This window comes from Bos indicus, chromosome 5 (genome assembly GCF_029378745.1).
Source record: "Bos indicus isolate NIAB-ARS_2022 breed Sahiwal x Tharparkar chromosome 5, NIAB-ARS_B.indTharparkar_mat_pri_1.0, whole genome shotgun sequence".
Lineage (NCBI taxonomy): Eukaryota > Metazoa > Chordata > Mammalia > Artiodactyla > Bovidae > Bos > Bos indicus.
The window spans coordinates 5284679-5300329 of NC_091764.1; the positions used below are offsets into that span (position 1 = coordinate 5284679).

General features: G+C 40.0%; 1 long non-coding RNA gene across 3 annotated transcripts in view; it reads right to left on the reverse strand.

Annotated features, from left to right (window-relative positions):
* The window catches only part of LOC109558878 (uncharacterized), a 57839-nt gene that overhangs the window by 25301 nt on the left and 16887 nt on the right, over positions 1 to 15651 (reverse strand). The gene's annotated exons all lie outside the window — the stretch shown is intronic.

Consider the following 15651-nt stretch of genomic DNA (forward strand, 5'->3'; position numbering starts at 1 on the left):
AAGCATATGACACTGATTAAAAATATTATTATGGCAGACATAAAATAAATCAGTAAATTCTAACCAGGCTTAAAGGATCTGAAAGAAAATGCAACATTTTTGCCTAATCCAAGTTTGTTTATAAGACACCTGCAGCTATCAACCTTTTCTCTTGGAATTTAGAATGCAATTAATCATACACCATAAACCCAAACAGAAAAACTGTGCGTAGTAAAAATGCAGATTATGTAGAGTTTTGAAACTGTGAAGAAAAGCTTCATACAAGAATCCTGCATGGACAATTAACTTGTTGCCAGTCACCATTAAACAGATGCAAGTACATTAATGGGAGGAACATTTCCAAGCAAACTCTAGTCAGTTTGATTGATGATTGTTTAATGCCTGGAGAAGATAGCACAAAATTGAGTAATAATGATTAATTTGTATCTCTTAAGGGTATTGGTGTGATTGAGGGAAGGGAGGTGGAAGGTGACATGAAATGAAGGGATATTGAGGTAAGATTTAAGTCATGCATATAATTCAGGCATAATTATTTTCACATTGGTTTTATAAAAACTTACAGGTCCCCTATAATAAAGTAATTATGTCCCAGAAAATGTAAATAAGGTAATAGTAAAGAAATAATAGACATGAAATACTTCTCTAGTAAATCAAAGACTTATTTTGCAGCAGGGAAAAATACCTTAATGGAATCTTACTGTATTAGAAAGACATTATTTCCTCCAGAGTCACAAGATATACATAAAGAATATTAGGAGTTGTATCAACTTGGGCTATTAGTTGTAAGCAATACAATCTACTGCACCTAATGTAGGTATTAATAGAAAATGAACTTATTGAGAGCTAACTGAGTCTATCTAATAAATCTTAAATTTATTAGATAGCTCAGAGAATCGTTGGGTGGGTTGGAGAAACAAGCTCAAGACTAGCCTCTAGGGTGAATTACTGGAACCACACCGTAGAACTCACATCAGCAAAGTGAATGAGACAGCCCTATCCTGCTTCCTCCTATAGTTCATTTTCCCACTTAAGTCTCACTTAAGGGCATTTCACTGCTAATACCAAGGTCACATGCCTGCAGCTTAACCACAAGGGACTCTGAGAATGTAAGTTTTTTGTAAACTGCCTTAGAAAGATGGAGGTTTATACCGACTTGCCAATGGACTTCCCTGGTGGCTCAGATGGTAAAGCGTCTACCTCCAATGCTGAGGACCCAGGTTCAATCCCTGGGTCAGGAAGATCTCCTAGAGAAGGAAATGGCAACCCGCTCCAGTATTCATGCCTGGAAAATCCCATGGACTGAGGAGCCTGGTGGGCTACAGTCCATGGGGTCACAAAGAGCTGGACACAACTGAGCAACTTCACTTTCTTTTCTTTCTTTCTTGAGGAAGACGGAGCTCACAAAGTGGAGAACTATCAAATAGAGAAAAGGTGTTCAAGGCCTTCTGGGAAGTGTGGTAGAAGAATTCTAAGACGGGTATTATGGTTACCATATCCTGGCATTATACCCATGATCACTCATACAGTAAAAGGGATTTGCAGATGTAATTAAGAATCCTAAATAGTTGATTATGAGTTCATCAAAACAGTGATAATCCTTGGTGGGTCTGTGCTAACTAGGTGAACCCTTAAAAGGAAATGTGCCCTTTCTGAGAGGTGGTCAAACTAATACAATTATGTAAAGTTTAAAAATATAATAAAATTAGAAAAAAAAAAAAAAGAGGAGTTTTTCTTCTGGTCTTAAAGACACAGGGTCCACCAGTTTGATATATGTAAGGAAATGGATCCTGCCAATGACCAAGTAACTTGGATGAGGACCCTAAGCCTCAGATGAGATGGGAACCTCAGCTGACACTTTAATTTTAGCCTTGTGAGACTCTGAGCAGAGAATCCAGTTAATACCTGCCTGGACTTCCAACACATAAAATTATGAGCTACTAAAGGGTGCTGTTTTAAGCTACTAGCTTTGTGACAATCTGTTATGCAGGTATGAAATTAATATAGGCAGCTACAAATGACAGGAATCTCCCACAGGTATCAAACATCAACATCAGGATGGTAGATTATTAATAATCTTGTTTCACAGTTCCAAAATACAAATGATTGTTATAAAGCCAATTTATATTTTCATTTAAAACCACTGTTAACTGCTGCTTAGCTGTTGTTAAAAAGTTATTCTCTGGTATAAACTGAAATTTAGAAATTAAAAGGAAAACAGTTATTTAACAATAAGGGGGTTTGGGTTTTTTTTTTTTTTTTTGGCCATGTGGGTCTTTGTTGCTGTACAGGCTTTTCTCCAGTTGCAGTGAGCGGGGGCCACTGGCTAGTTGCAGGGCATGAGTGTCTCTTTGCAGTGGCTGCTCCTGCTGCAGAGCATGAGCTCCGGGCACCCGGGCTTCAGCAGCTGCAGCATGCGGGCTCTGGAACACAGGCTCAGTAGCTGTAGCACACTGGGTTAGTTGCTCCATGGCACGCAGGATCTTTCCAGACCAGGGATCAAACCCATGTCTCCTGCATTGGCAGGCAGATTCTATACCACTGAGCCACCAAGGAAGCCCTAACTAAGTTTTTGTATTGGATGTATTATCTCAGTTTACTGTCTAAGAGTTTATTATTATGGTGAAAATTACACTTAAGTTTGATTTTATAAAACCCACAATGCAAATATTTACCTTGAAGGAAGGGTATGAGAAAAAAAGAGAAAATGAACAAATTATTAGGGAGGCTAATCAACTCCCTGACTTAGGAACAATGGTATAAATGTATCAAATCATATGATTTTATACAGCCTGTGCTGTGCTATACATCCTGCTACTGCTGCTGCTAAGTCGCATCAGTCGTGTTCGACTCGGTGCGACCCCAGAGATGGCAGCCCACCAAGCTCCCCTGTCCCTGGGATTCTCCAGGCAAGAACACTGGAGTGGGTTGCCATTTCCTTCTCCAGTGCGTGAAAGTGAAGCCGCTCAGTCGTGTCCGACTCTTAGCGACCCCATGGACTGCAGCCTACCAGGCTCCTCCATCCATGGGATTTTCCAGGCAACAGTACTGGAGTGGGGTGCCATTGCCTTCTCCAGCTATACATCCTACCTGGGGTTAAAAAGATAAATTATCCTAGAATAAGAAGAGATGTGTTCTTTTTCTTCTCCCTTAGTAGCTTCTTTAATGACATGTAGAAAATGAAAGCATAAGTCTTAGAAAAATAAAGTCCATTTTTACAATTAGTTGAAATCAGGTCAGTTTGTCTCATTAAAAAAAGAAAACAGATCAGTGGTTTTGACATGAAATGGTTTAAAGCTCAAAACAAAGAAGATAAAATAGAAAAAAAAATGGTGTGAATGAAGTCCTGAGAGATATTAGAGATTTATGGAATATCTGCTCTCCCCCCACATCCCACTTGCCCCCCTCCAACTTTGAGATCTGAACATCAACCTGACATTTAATGACTTCTTTTGAGAACAGAAACATTCATGACCATTGTTCCTAAGCAAGACATGCTAAAGATTTCTGCATCTGAGATGCATGAATATCTGCATAATTTCTCTTTAGGATGATCTGTCTGAGACTACAGACAATACATTGTCATTGGCAACACGTGGCTATGGAGCACCTAAAGATTGGCTGGGCCAAATTGAGATTGGTTCTAAGGGTACAGTGGAAATGAATCCACCTGCCAACGCAGGAGAAGCAAGAGATGCAGTTTCAGTCCCTGTGCCGAGAAGATCCCCTGGAGGAGGAAACAGCAACCGACTCCAGTATTCTTGCCTGGAGAATTCCAAGGATTGAGGAACCTGGTGGCTACAGTCCTTGAGGTTGCAAAGAGATGGACACGACTGAGCCTGTATGTATACATATGTGAAGAGACTCTTCGGACTCTGAATACTTGGTACAGGAAAAAAAAAAGAAAAAACCCTCATTTATAAGTTTTACATCAATTATGTGCTGAAAATGTGTATTTTTTAAGTGTTAGTTAAATATATGGGCTTCCCTTGTGGCTCAGCTAGTAAAGAATCTGCCTGCAATGGGGGTTGACCCTTCAACAACTCAGGGGTTAGGGGCACCTACCCCTGCTGCACAGTAGAAAATCTACATACAGCCTTCCCTGAATATCCTAGGGCACCGGTTCCAGGACCTGCCATGGATAGCAAAACCCAGTGATGATCCTGTTCCATGTCAGCCCTCCAAATCTATGGTTCCTCAGCCACGGATTCAACCAACTGCACATTGTGTAGTACTGTTCTGAACTGGGAGGGGGGATACCTGTATAAGTAAACCTAAGCACTTCAAACCTGTGCTGTTCAAGGTCAACTGTATTAATAAAATTAATTTCATCTGTTCCCTTTTTGAATGTTGTCATTCTTGATATCACAGAGAGATGCATGCTGAGGGCCAATGAAAATCAGAATTGGCATTTGTTCCTAACTGTTGGGAAATTCTCTTTTCTAGTAGAGCTGTCGAAAGAGCTAGAACAGAACACCTGAAATCTTCAAAAACCACTGTTCAATTATGAGAGATGAACTCCTTGGAGAATGCGGCCAACTGATTAGGTGGAACATTGAAGTCATTTAAATCCCCGAATTTATGTGAAAACTAGCCTTACTTCTGGTCTGTTTAGGAAAGGGAATCAATAAATCCCCTAGGCCAGTTAAGGTCCACTTGCTTTTACCATTTGCAATTGACAACATCCCAACCAACATAATTATTGAGCCATCTATAGGGATCTTTTTCAGTGTATTCAAATCATCACCAGAAAGATCTAGGAAGAAAAGTCCTTCTAGGAGCTGCTGTTTAAAACTTATACACATAATTTATTGTGAACATTTTGAAAAGAAAGCAGTCTCCAAGAACTGAGAATATAATCTAAGCCATAAAGCAAAATTTGTCAGTGTTGTTTCTGTAGTTATCACTGGATGGTCAACACCGAAATCAGATTGATTATATTCTTTGCAGCCAAAGATGGAGAAGCTCTATACAGTCAGCAAAAACAAGACTGGGAGCTGACTGTGGCTCAGATCATGAACTCCTTATTCCCAAATTCAGACTTAAATTGAAGAAAGTAGAGAAAACCACTAGACCATTCAGGTATGAACTAAATCAAATGCCTTATGATTATACAGTGGAAGTGACAAACAGATTCAAGGGTTTAAATCTAATAGACAAGAGTGCCTGAAGAACTATGGACGGAGGTTCATGACATTGTACAGGAGGCAGTGATCAAGACCATCCCCTAGAACAAGAAAAGCAAAAAGGCAAAATGGTTGTCTGAAGAGGTCTTATAAACAGCTGAGAAAAGAAGTGCAAGGCAAAGGAGAAAAGGAAAGATATACCCATGTGAATGCAGACTTCCAAAGAACAGCAGGGAGAGATAGGAAAGCCTTCCTCAGTGATCAGTGCAAAGAAATAGATGGAAAAAATAGAATGGGAAAGACTAGAGATCTCTTCAAGATAATTGGAAATATCAAAGGAACATTTCATGCAAAGGTGGGCACAATAAAGGACAGAAATGGTATGGACATAACAGAAGCAAAAGATATTAAGAAGAGGTGGCAAGAATACACAGAAGAACTGTACAAAAAAGATCTTCATGACCCAAATAACCATGACAGTGTGACCACTCACCTAGAACCAGACAATCTGGAGTGCAAAGTCAAGTGGGCCTTAGAAAGCATCACTACAAACAAAGCTAGTGCAGGTGTTGGAATTCCATTGAGCTATTTCAAATCCTGAAAGATGCTGCTGTGAAAGGACTCAACTTGCCAGCAAATTTGGAAAATTCAGCAGTGGCCACAGGACTGGAAAAGGTCAGTTTTCATTCCAATCCCAAAGAAAGGCAATGCCAAATAATGTTCAAACTACCGCACAATTGCACTCATCTCACACGCTAGCAAAGTAATGCTCAAAATTCTCCAAGCCAGGCTTCAACATTACATGAACCGTGAACTTCCTGATGTTCAAGCTGGTTTTAGAAAAGGCAGAGGAACCAGAGATCAAACTGCCAACATCCGTTGGATCATCGAAAAAGCAAGAGAGTTCCAGAAAAACATCTATTTCTGCTTTATTGACTATGCCAAAGCCTTTGACTGTGTGAATCACAACAAACTGTGGAAAATTCTTCAGGGGATGCGAACATGAGGCCACTTGACCTGACTCCTGAGAAATCTGTATGCAGATCAACAACAGATGAACAACAGTTTAAGTGCTGCAACAGTTAGAACTGGACATGGAACAACAGACTGGTTCCAAATCAGGAAAGCAGTACATCAAGGCTGTATACTGTCACGCTGCTTATTTAACTTATATGCAGAGTACATCATTTGAAATGCTGGGCAGGATGAAGCACAAGCTGAATCAAGATTGCCAGGAGAAATATCAATAATCTCAGATATGCAGATGACACCACCATAATGGCAGAAAGTGAAGAAGAACTAAAAAGCCCCTTGATGAAAGTTAAAGAGGAGAGTGAAAAAGCTGGCTTGAAACTCAACATTCAAATAACAAAGATCATGGTATCTGGTTCCATCACTTCACGGCAAATAGATGGGGAAATAATAGAAACAGAGACAGATTGTATTTTCTTAGGCTCCAAAACCACTGCAAATAGTGACTGCAGCCATGAAATTAAAAGATACTTGCTCCTTGGAAGGAAAGTTATGACAAACCTAGACAGTGTATTAAAAAGCAGAGACATCACTTTGCCAATAAAGGTCCATCTGGCCAAAGCTATGGTTTTTCAGTAGTCATGTATGGATGTGAGAGTTGGAACATAAACAAGACTGAGCACTGAAGAATTGATGCTTTTGAACTGTGGTGTTGGGGAAGACTCTTGAGAGTCCCTTCGACAGCAAGGAGATCCAACCAGTCCATCCTAAAGGAAATCAGTCCTGAATATTCATTGGAAGGACTGATGTTGAAGCTGAAGCTCCAATACTTTGGCCACCTGACTCAAAGAACTGACTCATTGGAGAAGAGCCTCGTGCTGGGCCAGACTGAAGGTGGGAGGAAGGGATGACAGAGGATGTGATGGTTGGATGGCATGACCAACTCGATGGATGTGAGTTTGAGCAAGCTCAGGGTGTTGGTGATGGACAGGGAAGCCTGGCATGCTACAGTCCATGAGGTCACAAAGAGTCAGACATGACTGAGTGACTGAACTAAATTCAGTTGAATTGTTAAAATATCAGTGAATGATAACTTATTATTGAACAACTCAAGTGAATAGATGTAGCACATTATTATTTAAGCAATTCTAGTCATTTATAGTAGGGACTTTTTGAGTTTTTAAGCCATAAATTACTTTTCTCAAAATAAATGTTTATGAAAAGTTAGGTATGAACACAAAATGAATGTTAGTGAGACCAAAAATCTCCTACAACAGAATTTTATTATGTTATGATTTGCAAGTTCAAGTTGGACTACCACATGCAATATGTTAGCAGTAGCTAGGAAAAAAATAAACCAGAAGTCTTTTTGCAAGACTTAGCTTTAAGTATTAAGGAGATTGTAAATTAGAAAAGTCAAAGCAAGGATAGTAGGTAAACAATTCATATTATAACAGAAACATGAAGCCAATATTCGGCTAACTACACCTAAAGAAGGAAAAGACACAAATTTAACAAAGCAAAAGAAAATTCCCAGATCACTTGCCTTTGACACAAATCCTCTTCAACCAATCTGGCTTTACCCTAATCTCAACAGCCTAATCTCAATCCCCAAAGTGGAGCGTTTGAGATCATTTCAGAAGACCAGTAGCGGGTGAATAAAGAGGTGACCATTCATGTTGATGCTATCTTATAATTGCAGAACGGAGGGCTCATGTGATCAGAATGCTCATGTTCATTCTATCTCTCCCCAGCTCCATCTAGCCCTGTCTGCAATCCTCACCCCCTGCCGTAATTACTTCCTCTGTTACTTTCGCCACCCTCATCACTACGCCCTTCTCTCCCTAAACTATTTTGGCTAAGATAGAGCAGCTATCACCATCACATCTGACTTAAGAGGACAAATGACCCTGCTGCCTGCCTCAAATTAAAGGAAGCCTCCAGAAATGCTTTCAGAAACTGCACACTCCCCTGCGTTGTCGGAGAGCCTAAAGATTCTCTGTGGACTACATGGACCTGTAAGCAACCTGCCTGCATCACTAACTTTCCCCCTGCCTCCCAGCACTAAAATATTTGCTAATGCATAGGAAGGAGAACCATGGAGTCAAATGTTAGATGATGAGTACATTTGAAACATCCTGAAATTCACCACATGGGCTCCTAGTTATCAATCATTTTCTTCTAATAATAAAGCTTTTGCATTACTTCTAAGTCAGAATTACTAACACAAATGCAAACATTAAATGCCTCTTAAAAATGTCACTTGAAAAATTTGCTTGTTAAGCAATTTCGGTATTATTTGTACAAATTTCTCAGTTGGTTAGTAACAGTTGATTATCACCTAATATTCATTATTAAGCCAGAATATACAAAATACAAAGGAAGGGAACATCTGAAAACATCCATTCCAAGGAATGAAAATAAGCCCATGCAAAGCAGAGAATGCAAAGCAGAGAAAAGCTATTCAGTTCCACATTCAATCAATAGTATGAACTGAGGACCCTCTACAAACCAAGCATTACACTGGGCATTGAGAATGCCCACACAGGAACAAGAATTTCTCCAGAGGGCATACAAAAATACAACTCCCTGGTGGTCTAGTCTTGGGATTGTGTTGCATTTAAATCAATAAAAATTTTGATCTTTGCTTGCATTACTCACAAATGTTCTTGACTGTTGGAATACGTGATTTGGGAGAATCTGCATTACTCTTGGCCCTTTGCAATATTCAGGCACTTGGGACCTTCTGAGAACATCTCACACTTTGCCCAAGTAGAACCCTCTCTCATTCTTAGTTCCCCACCCCTGCCATTTGGCACCTTGATTATTTTCTCTCCTTGTTGATAATTTTCATCCTGTTATATGTTTAAATAGATCTTGACTTCAGGGATCCTCTGATACAATGGAGAAGTAGGAAATATACATGAATATTTCAATCCTGAATGACATAAGTTTCCATGGAAATATAAAAGAGAGAACAACTGCTGACCTGGGAAAGGAGGTGGGGTCAGGGACACAGTTAGGAGGACTTTGTGATGAAGAAATAGCCCTTCCCCAAGTAAATCTTTCCTGAAAAAAACCTAGATCAACCCCATGAAAGCCCAATGTTAAAAAAAAAATTGTTTCATTATTTTTTCTTAAAAAAAAAACAAAAACCTTTCCTAAGTTCTTGACAGCATTCAATAATTACTGTACACATAGTTCCCTTGAGTTCTATTTCACTGGCATGCATTAAGGTATCCTTTTCCATTTGCTGCCACTTCCTCCACAAATATTAGTAAAAAAAAAAAAACCCCAAAACTGTGTTTTGTTAAGAAAAACAAAAAGACAAAAAGCCATTAAATCTATCACATCAAAACTCAGAAGGAGCTACAGCAAAATATGAGAAGATGACTATAACTTCAATTTATAAATCTTCAAGCAGTATTTAAGCTCACCTTTTTAGACTGTCACCATTCTCTTGGTTAATATATTTGGAAATTAGAAAAGGCAGAGGAACCAGAGATCAAATTGCCAACCTCCACTGGATCATCGAAAAAGCAAGAGAGTTCCAGAAAAAACATCTATTTCTCCTTTATTGACTATGCCAAAGCCTTTGACTGTGTGGATCACCACAAACTGGAAAATTCTGAAACAGATTGGAATACCAGACCACTTGACCTGCCTCTTGAGAAACCTATACGCAGGTCAGGAAGCAACAGAGCTGGACATGGAACAACAGACTGGTTCCAAATAGGAAAAGGAGTACGTCAAGGCTGTATATTGTCACCCTGCTTATTTAACTTCTATGCAGAGTACATCATGAGAAACGCTGGGCTGGAAGAAGCACAAGCTGGAATCAAGATTGCCGGAAGAAATATCAATAACCTCAGATATGCAGATGACACCACCCTTATGGCAAAAAGTGAAGAACTAAAGAGCCTCTTGATGAAAGTGAAAGAGGAGAGTGAAAAAGTGGCTTAAAGCTCAACATTCAGAAAACTAAGATCATGGCATCTGGTCCCATCACTTCATGGGAAATAGAGGGAAACAGTGGAAACAGTGTCAGACTTTCCAAAAGTCTGATTTTGCAGTTTCCAAAATCACTGCTGATGGTGATTGCAGCCATGAAATTAAAAGATGCTTACTCCTTGGAAGAAAGGTTATGACCAACCTAGATAGCATATTCAAAAGCAGAGACATTACTTTGCCAACAAAGCTCCATCTAGTCAAGGCTATGGTTTTTCCAGTAGTCATATATGGATGCGAGAGTTGGACTGTGAAGAAAGCTGAGCACCGAAGAATTGATGCTTTTGAACTGTGGTGTTGGAGAAGACTCTTGAGAGTCCCTTGGACTGCAAGGAGATGCAACCAGTCCATTCTGAAGATCAGCCCTGGGATTTCTTTGGAAGGAATGATGCTAAAGCTGAAACTCCAGTACTTTGGCCACCTCATGCAAAGAGTTGACTCATTGGAAAAGACTCTGATGCTGGGAGGGATTGGGGGCAGGAGGAAAAGGGGACGACAGAGGATGAGATGGCTGGATGGCATCACCGACTTGATGGACATGAGCCTGAGTGAACGCCGGGAGTTGGTGATGGACAGGGAGGCCTGGCGTGCTGCGATTCATGGGGTCACAGAGAGTCAGACACGACTGAGCGACTGAACTGAACTGAAACATGTATAAACAAACAAAAAACCTCTAGAAGCCTTGTTCCCATTCTGAAAGTCAGGTCCTAAAAGCTCTGAAATTTCACCTCATCATGGCTATGGAAGGACATAGAATAAGGGATTTTTTTAATTTATTTATTTTAAGTTGGAAGATAACTGCTTTACAATGTTGTGCTGGTTTCTACCATACATCAACATGAATCAGCCATAGTTAAACACATGTTCCCTCCCTCTGGAATTTCCCTCCCACTCTCTCCCACCCCTCTAGGCTGTCATAGAGCGGCAGGTTGAGCTCCCTGTGTCATACAGCACCTTCCCAGGAGCGATGTATTTTCCAGTCAGTGCTGTATATATTGCAGTGCTACTCTCCATTCATCCTGCCCTCTCCTGCCCTCGCCGTGTCCGTAAGTCTGTTCTCTATGTCTGAGTCTATTCCTGTCTTGCAAATAGGTTCATCAGTTCTGTTTTTCAAGACTCCAGATATGCGTGTTAACATACAGTATATATTTTTCTCTTTATGACTTACTTAACTCTGTATAACAGTCTCTAGTTTCACCCACCTCACTAGAACTGACTCAAATTCATTCCTTTTATGGCTGAGTAATTCAGAATAAGTGATTTATCACACATAGTAGCTTTACTTTAAAATGCACCAAAAACAGAAATTCAAGGTGTAGACTGTAATGGAATTCTCAAGACTATTTAAGAACCCCTTCCCTCCCTACCATAGAACTACATAGTTATTCAATTAATCCAGGCGAATAAACATTACCCTTTAGTGGATATCTCATTAGCCTGATACAAGCTGGAGCACACTGTTCTTTGTCACACAAGCTGCATTTCTTGCTATGAAATGATAAATTTTAGGATATAAGGTGCATAATGGAAAAGTCATGGTTCCAGAAGAGATGTGTGCAACATATAATCTTGTAAATTAATTCTGCCTGGGCTACATTCCAGTGTTCCAGAACAATTACTAGCAAATGAAAGCCATCAAAGGACGGGGAAAAAGTCTGCCTCCTGCTATACATCCCCTCCAAGGCACAGCCCAGAATTTCGTCATAATCCCACAAGCAGTCTTTTTCCCTTCTAAGTAGTAATTTCATTGAAATACTTGGTGCAAAGGAAGATAGGGGTGGGAAAATGAGCAGTAGAAAGAGGCAATAATGGAGTTCTAAACCATGTGGTAAACAACTGCTGATAAATAGGAACATTCTGGTACAGTTAAGGATGCTTCTCAGCACAGAGAAGATTATGTAGGACATTTCTTTAATATCCTTTTATTAAAGTTACAGATGCTGAAAACTAATTCTTCCCTAAGTTTTTATGTTCAGTTTGTTGCTCTATTTATAAACCAAGCAAATATTTACAACCACTTGTCAGGGAGACTGGAATGATGCTGATTGGTTCCCACTTATAACCTTGGTAACCTAAACACTTTCAAATGTTGTAAACATTATTTATATACTTAATATATTCTAAGTAATAGAATGGGGAAGACTAGAGATCTCTTGAAGAAAATTGGAGATACCAAGGGAACACTTCATGCAAAGATGGGTACAATGAAGGACAGAAATGATAAGGAACTAACAGAAGCAGAAGCTATTAAGAAGAGGTGGCAAGAATACACAGAACTATACAAAAAAGATCCTCATGACCCAAACAACCATGATGGTGTGATCACTCACCTAGAGCCAGATATCCTGGAGTGCAAAGTCAAGTGACCTTTAGGAACTGTCACTAAGAAGAAAGCTAGTGCAGGTGATGGAATTCCAACTAAGCTATTTAAAATCCTAAAAGATGATGCTGTGAAAGCATTGCACTCAATATGCCAGCAAATTTGGAAAACTCACCAGTGGCCACAGGACTGGAAAAGGTCAGTTTTCTTTCCAATCCCAAAAAAGGCAATGCCAAAGAATGTTCAAAGTGTTAGTCTCTCAATCATGTCAGACTCTTTGCAACCCCATGGACTCTAGCCTGCCAGGCTCCTCTGTCCATGGAATTGCCCAGGCAAGAATACTGGAATGGATTGCCATTCCCTTCTCCAAAGAATGTTCAAACTACTGCGCAATTGCAGTCATCTCACATGCTAGCAAAGTAATGCTCAAAATTCTCCAAGCCAGGCTTTAATAGTACATGAACTGTGAATTTCCTGATGTTCAAGCTGGATTTAAAAAGGGCAGAGGAAAAAGAGATCAAATTTCCAACATCTGTTGAATCATTGAAAAAGCAAGAGAGTTCCAGAAAACAGCTACTTCTGCTTTATTGACTATACCAAAGCCTTTGACTGTGTGGATCACTAAAAACTGTAGAATATTCTTAAAGAGATGGGAATACCTGACCACCTTACCTGTTTCCTGAGAAATCTGTATGCAGATCAAGAAGCAACAGTTAGAATTGGACATAGAACAGTAGACTGGTTCAAAATTGGGAAAGGAGTATGTCAAGGCTGTACATTGTCACCGTCTTTATTTACCTTATATACAGAGTACATCATGTGAAATGCCAGGCTGGATGAATCACAAGCTGGAATCAAGATTGCCAGGAGAAATATCAACAGCCTCACATATGCAGATGATACCACTCTATTTGCAGAAAGTGAAGAGGAACTAAAAAGCCTCTTGATGAAAACAAAAGAGGAGAGTGAAAAAGCTGACTTAAATCTCAACATTCAAAATATCTAAGATCATGTTTTCTGGTCCAATCACTTCATGGCAAATAAATGGAGGAAAAGTGGAAACAGTGACAGACTTTAGTTTCTTCAACTCCAAACTCACTGCAGATGATGACTGCAGCCATGAAATTAAACGACACTTGCTCTTTGGAAGAAAAGCTATCACAAACCTAGACAGTGTATTAAAAAGCAGAGGTATTACTTTGCCAACAAAGGCCCATATAGTCAAAGCTATGGTTTTTTCCAGTGAACGTATGTGAGTGATGGACCATGAAGGAGGCTGAGTGCCAAAGAATCGATGCTTTCAAATTGTGGTGTTGGAGAAGACTCTTGAGAGTCCCTTGGACTGCAAAGAGATCAAACTAGTCAATTCTAAAGAAAAAAATCAACCCTGAATATTCACTGGAAGGACTGACACTGAAGCTGAAGCTCCAATACTTTGGCCACCCAATGTGAACAACTGACTCATTGGAAAAGACCCTGATGCTGGGAAAGACTGAGGGCAAGAGGAGAAGGGATGGCAGAGGAACAGAGGGTTAGATATCATCATTGACTCAACGGACGTGAGTCTGAGCAAATTCCAGGAGATAGTGAAGGACAGGGAGGCCTGGCATGCTGCAGCTCATGGTATCATAAAAAATCAGACACGACCTAGCAACTGAACAATAACAATTTTTCTTTTAATTTAAAAATGTCTGATTGGCAAACCCTTCAAAATAATTAATTCATATATATCAGACTAACTTTATGTCTATGATGAAATTTGAGGTTTTTTAAATATAATGTATATAACCTTATTAATATTCACCAGAATCAATTATTCAGTTACACATTTGAAACTGAAATTGTAAGTCTGTCAATCTAAGATTCCAGATTTCCTCAAACATATAAAATTTAAATTAGGTGCAAAATCCTACATAACAGAACACTACGGTTCTGATTCTTTAAAAAATTTTTAAACTAATCTGAAATATTCTGAGTTAAATGATACTTAAATCTCAGAAAAACATTGCATTTTCAGTTAACTTAGGTAACTTTTGACTAGTAATTTTATCTGACTGTGAGATCTAGAAGTTTAGACATTCAGGGCAATTCTTACCACCTGCTGTTTAGATGGTTATTATTTAAGGAGTTACCTATCCATCTCTGGCCATAAGGTCATTAGGCATGCTTAACATCCCTATCGCCAGAGATTTTGACCAAATGTAACTTTCAGTTTACAAAGGTTCAAAAGTTCCACTTCTTCCTGATGATCCAAGATACCAATAGAGTCTTTCTAATCATCTATGCAACCCTATCTGAAGGCCTATACCCATTCCCCACCCCCCACCACCACACACACACCGATTTCCTCCCTCATTCCTCCTACTCCCTCCCTTACTCCATCCACTCCAGTTTTCTAGCTGCATTTGTCTCAGCACCATTGCACTGCCTCTTCCTTCTGCCTGAAATCATCATCCGGAAGTATACATGGCTTGCTTCCAGGCCATCTTCAGGTCTTTCTTCAGACATCACCTTCGCAAAGAGGCCTATTCCAGCCACTTTCCTGACACCTTCTCACAGAGGCCTATTCCAGCCACCTTCCTGAAAATTCCAATCTTGCCCTCTGTTTTGGGCTTCCCAGATGGCTTAGTGATAAAGAATTCGCCTGCTAATGCAGGACACGCAGGAGACGCAGTTTCGATCCCTGGGTCAGGAAGACTCCTGGAAGAGGAAATGGCAACCCACTCTGGTATTCTTGTCTGGAGGTTCCCATGGACGGAGAAGCCTGACTGGCTAGAGTCCATGGGGTTGCAAAGAGTCAGAGCTGAGTATGCACATACCTTCTCCTTACCCTTCTCACTCAATTCCTTTCTCATCTCCCGCTCAGTCACTCGACACATCGAACAGACTATGTGAGAGTTGCTCAGTCATGTCTGACTCTTTGTGACTCCATGGACTATACAGTCCATGGAACTTTCCAGGCCAGAACACTGGAGTGGGCCCTTCTCCAGGGAATCTTCTTAGCCCAGCAACATTTTAATTATTTAGTTGTTTATTCTCTGTTCCTCCAAAGCTCCATAAGGGACAGGATTTTTTCATTTTTTATTCAGCACTGAGTCCTCATGGCCAAGAAGAGTGCCCGATGCATAGACAGTTCTCAAAAAATATTTGTCAGATGGATGAATGAATGAATGAGTATAATGAAGAAGTTGGTTGTTTCCAGGTACCAGGAAGAGAGCCCATGATGCT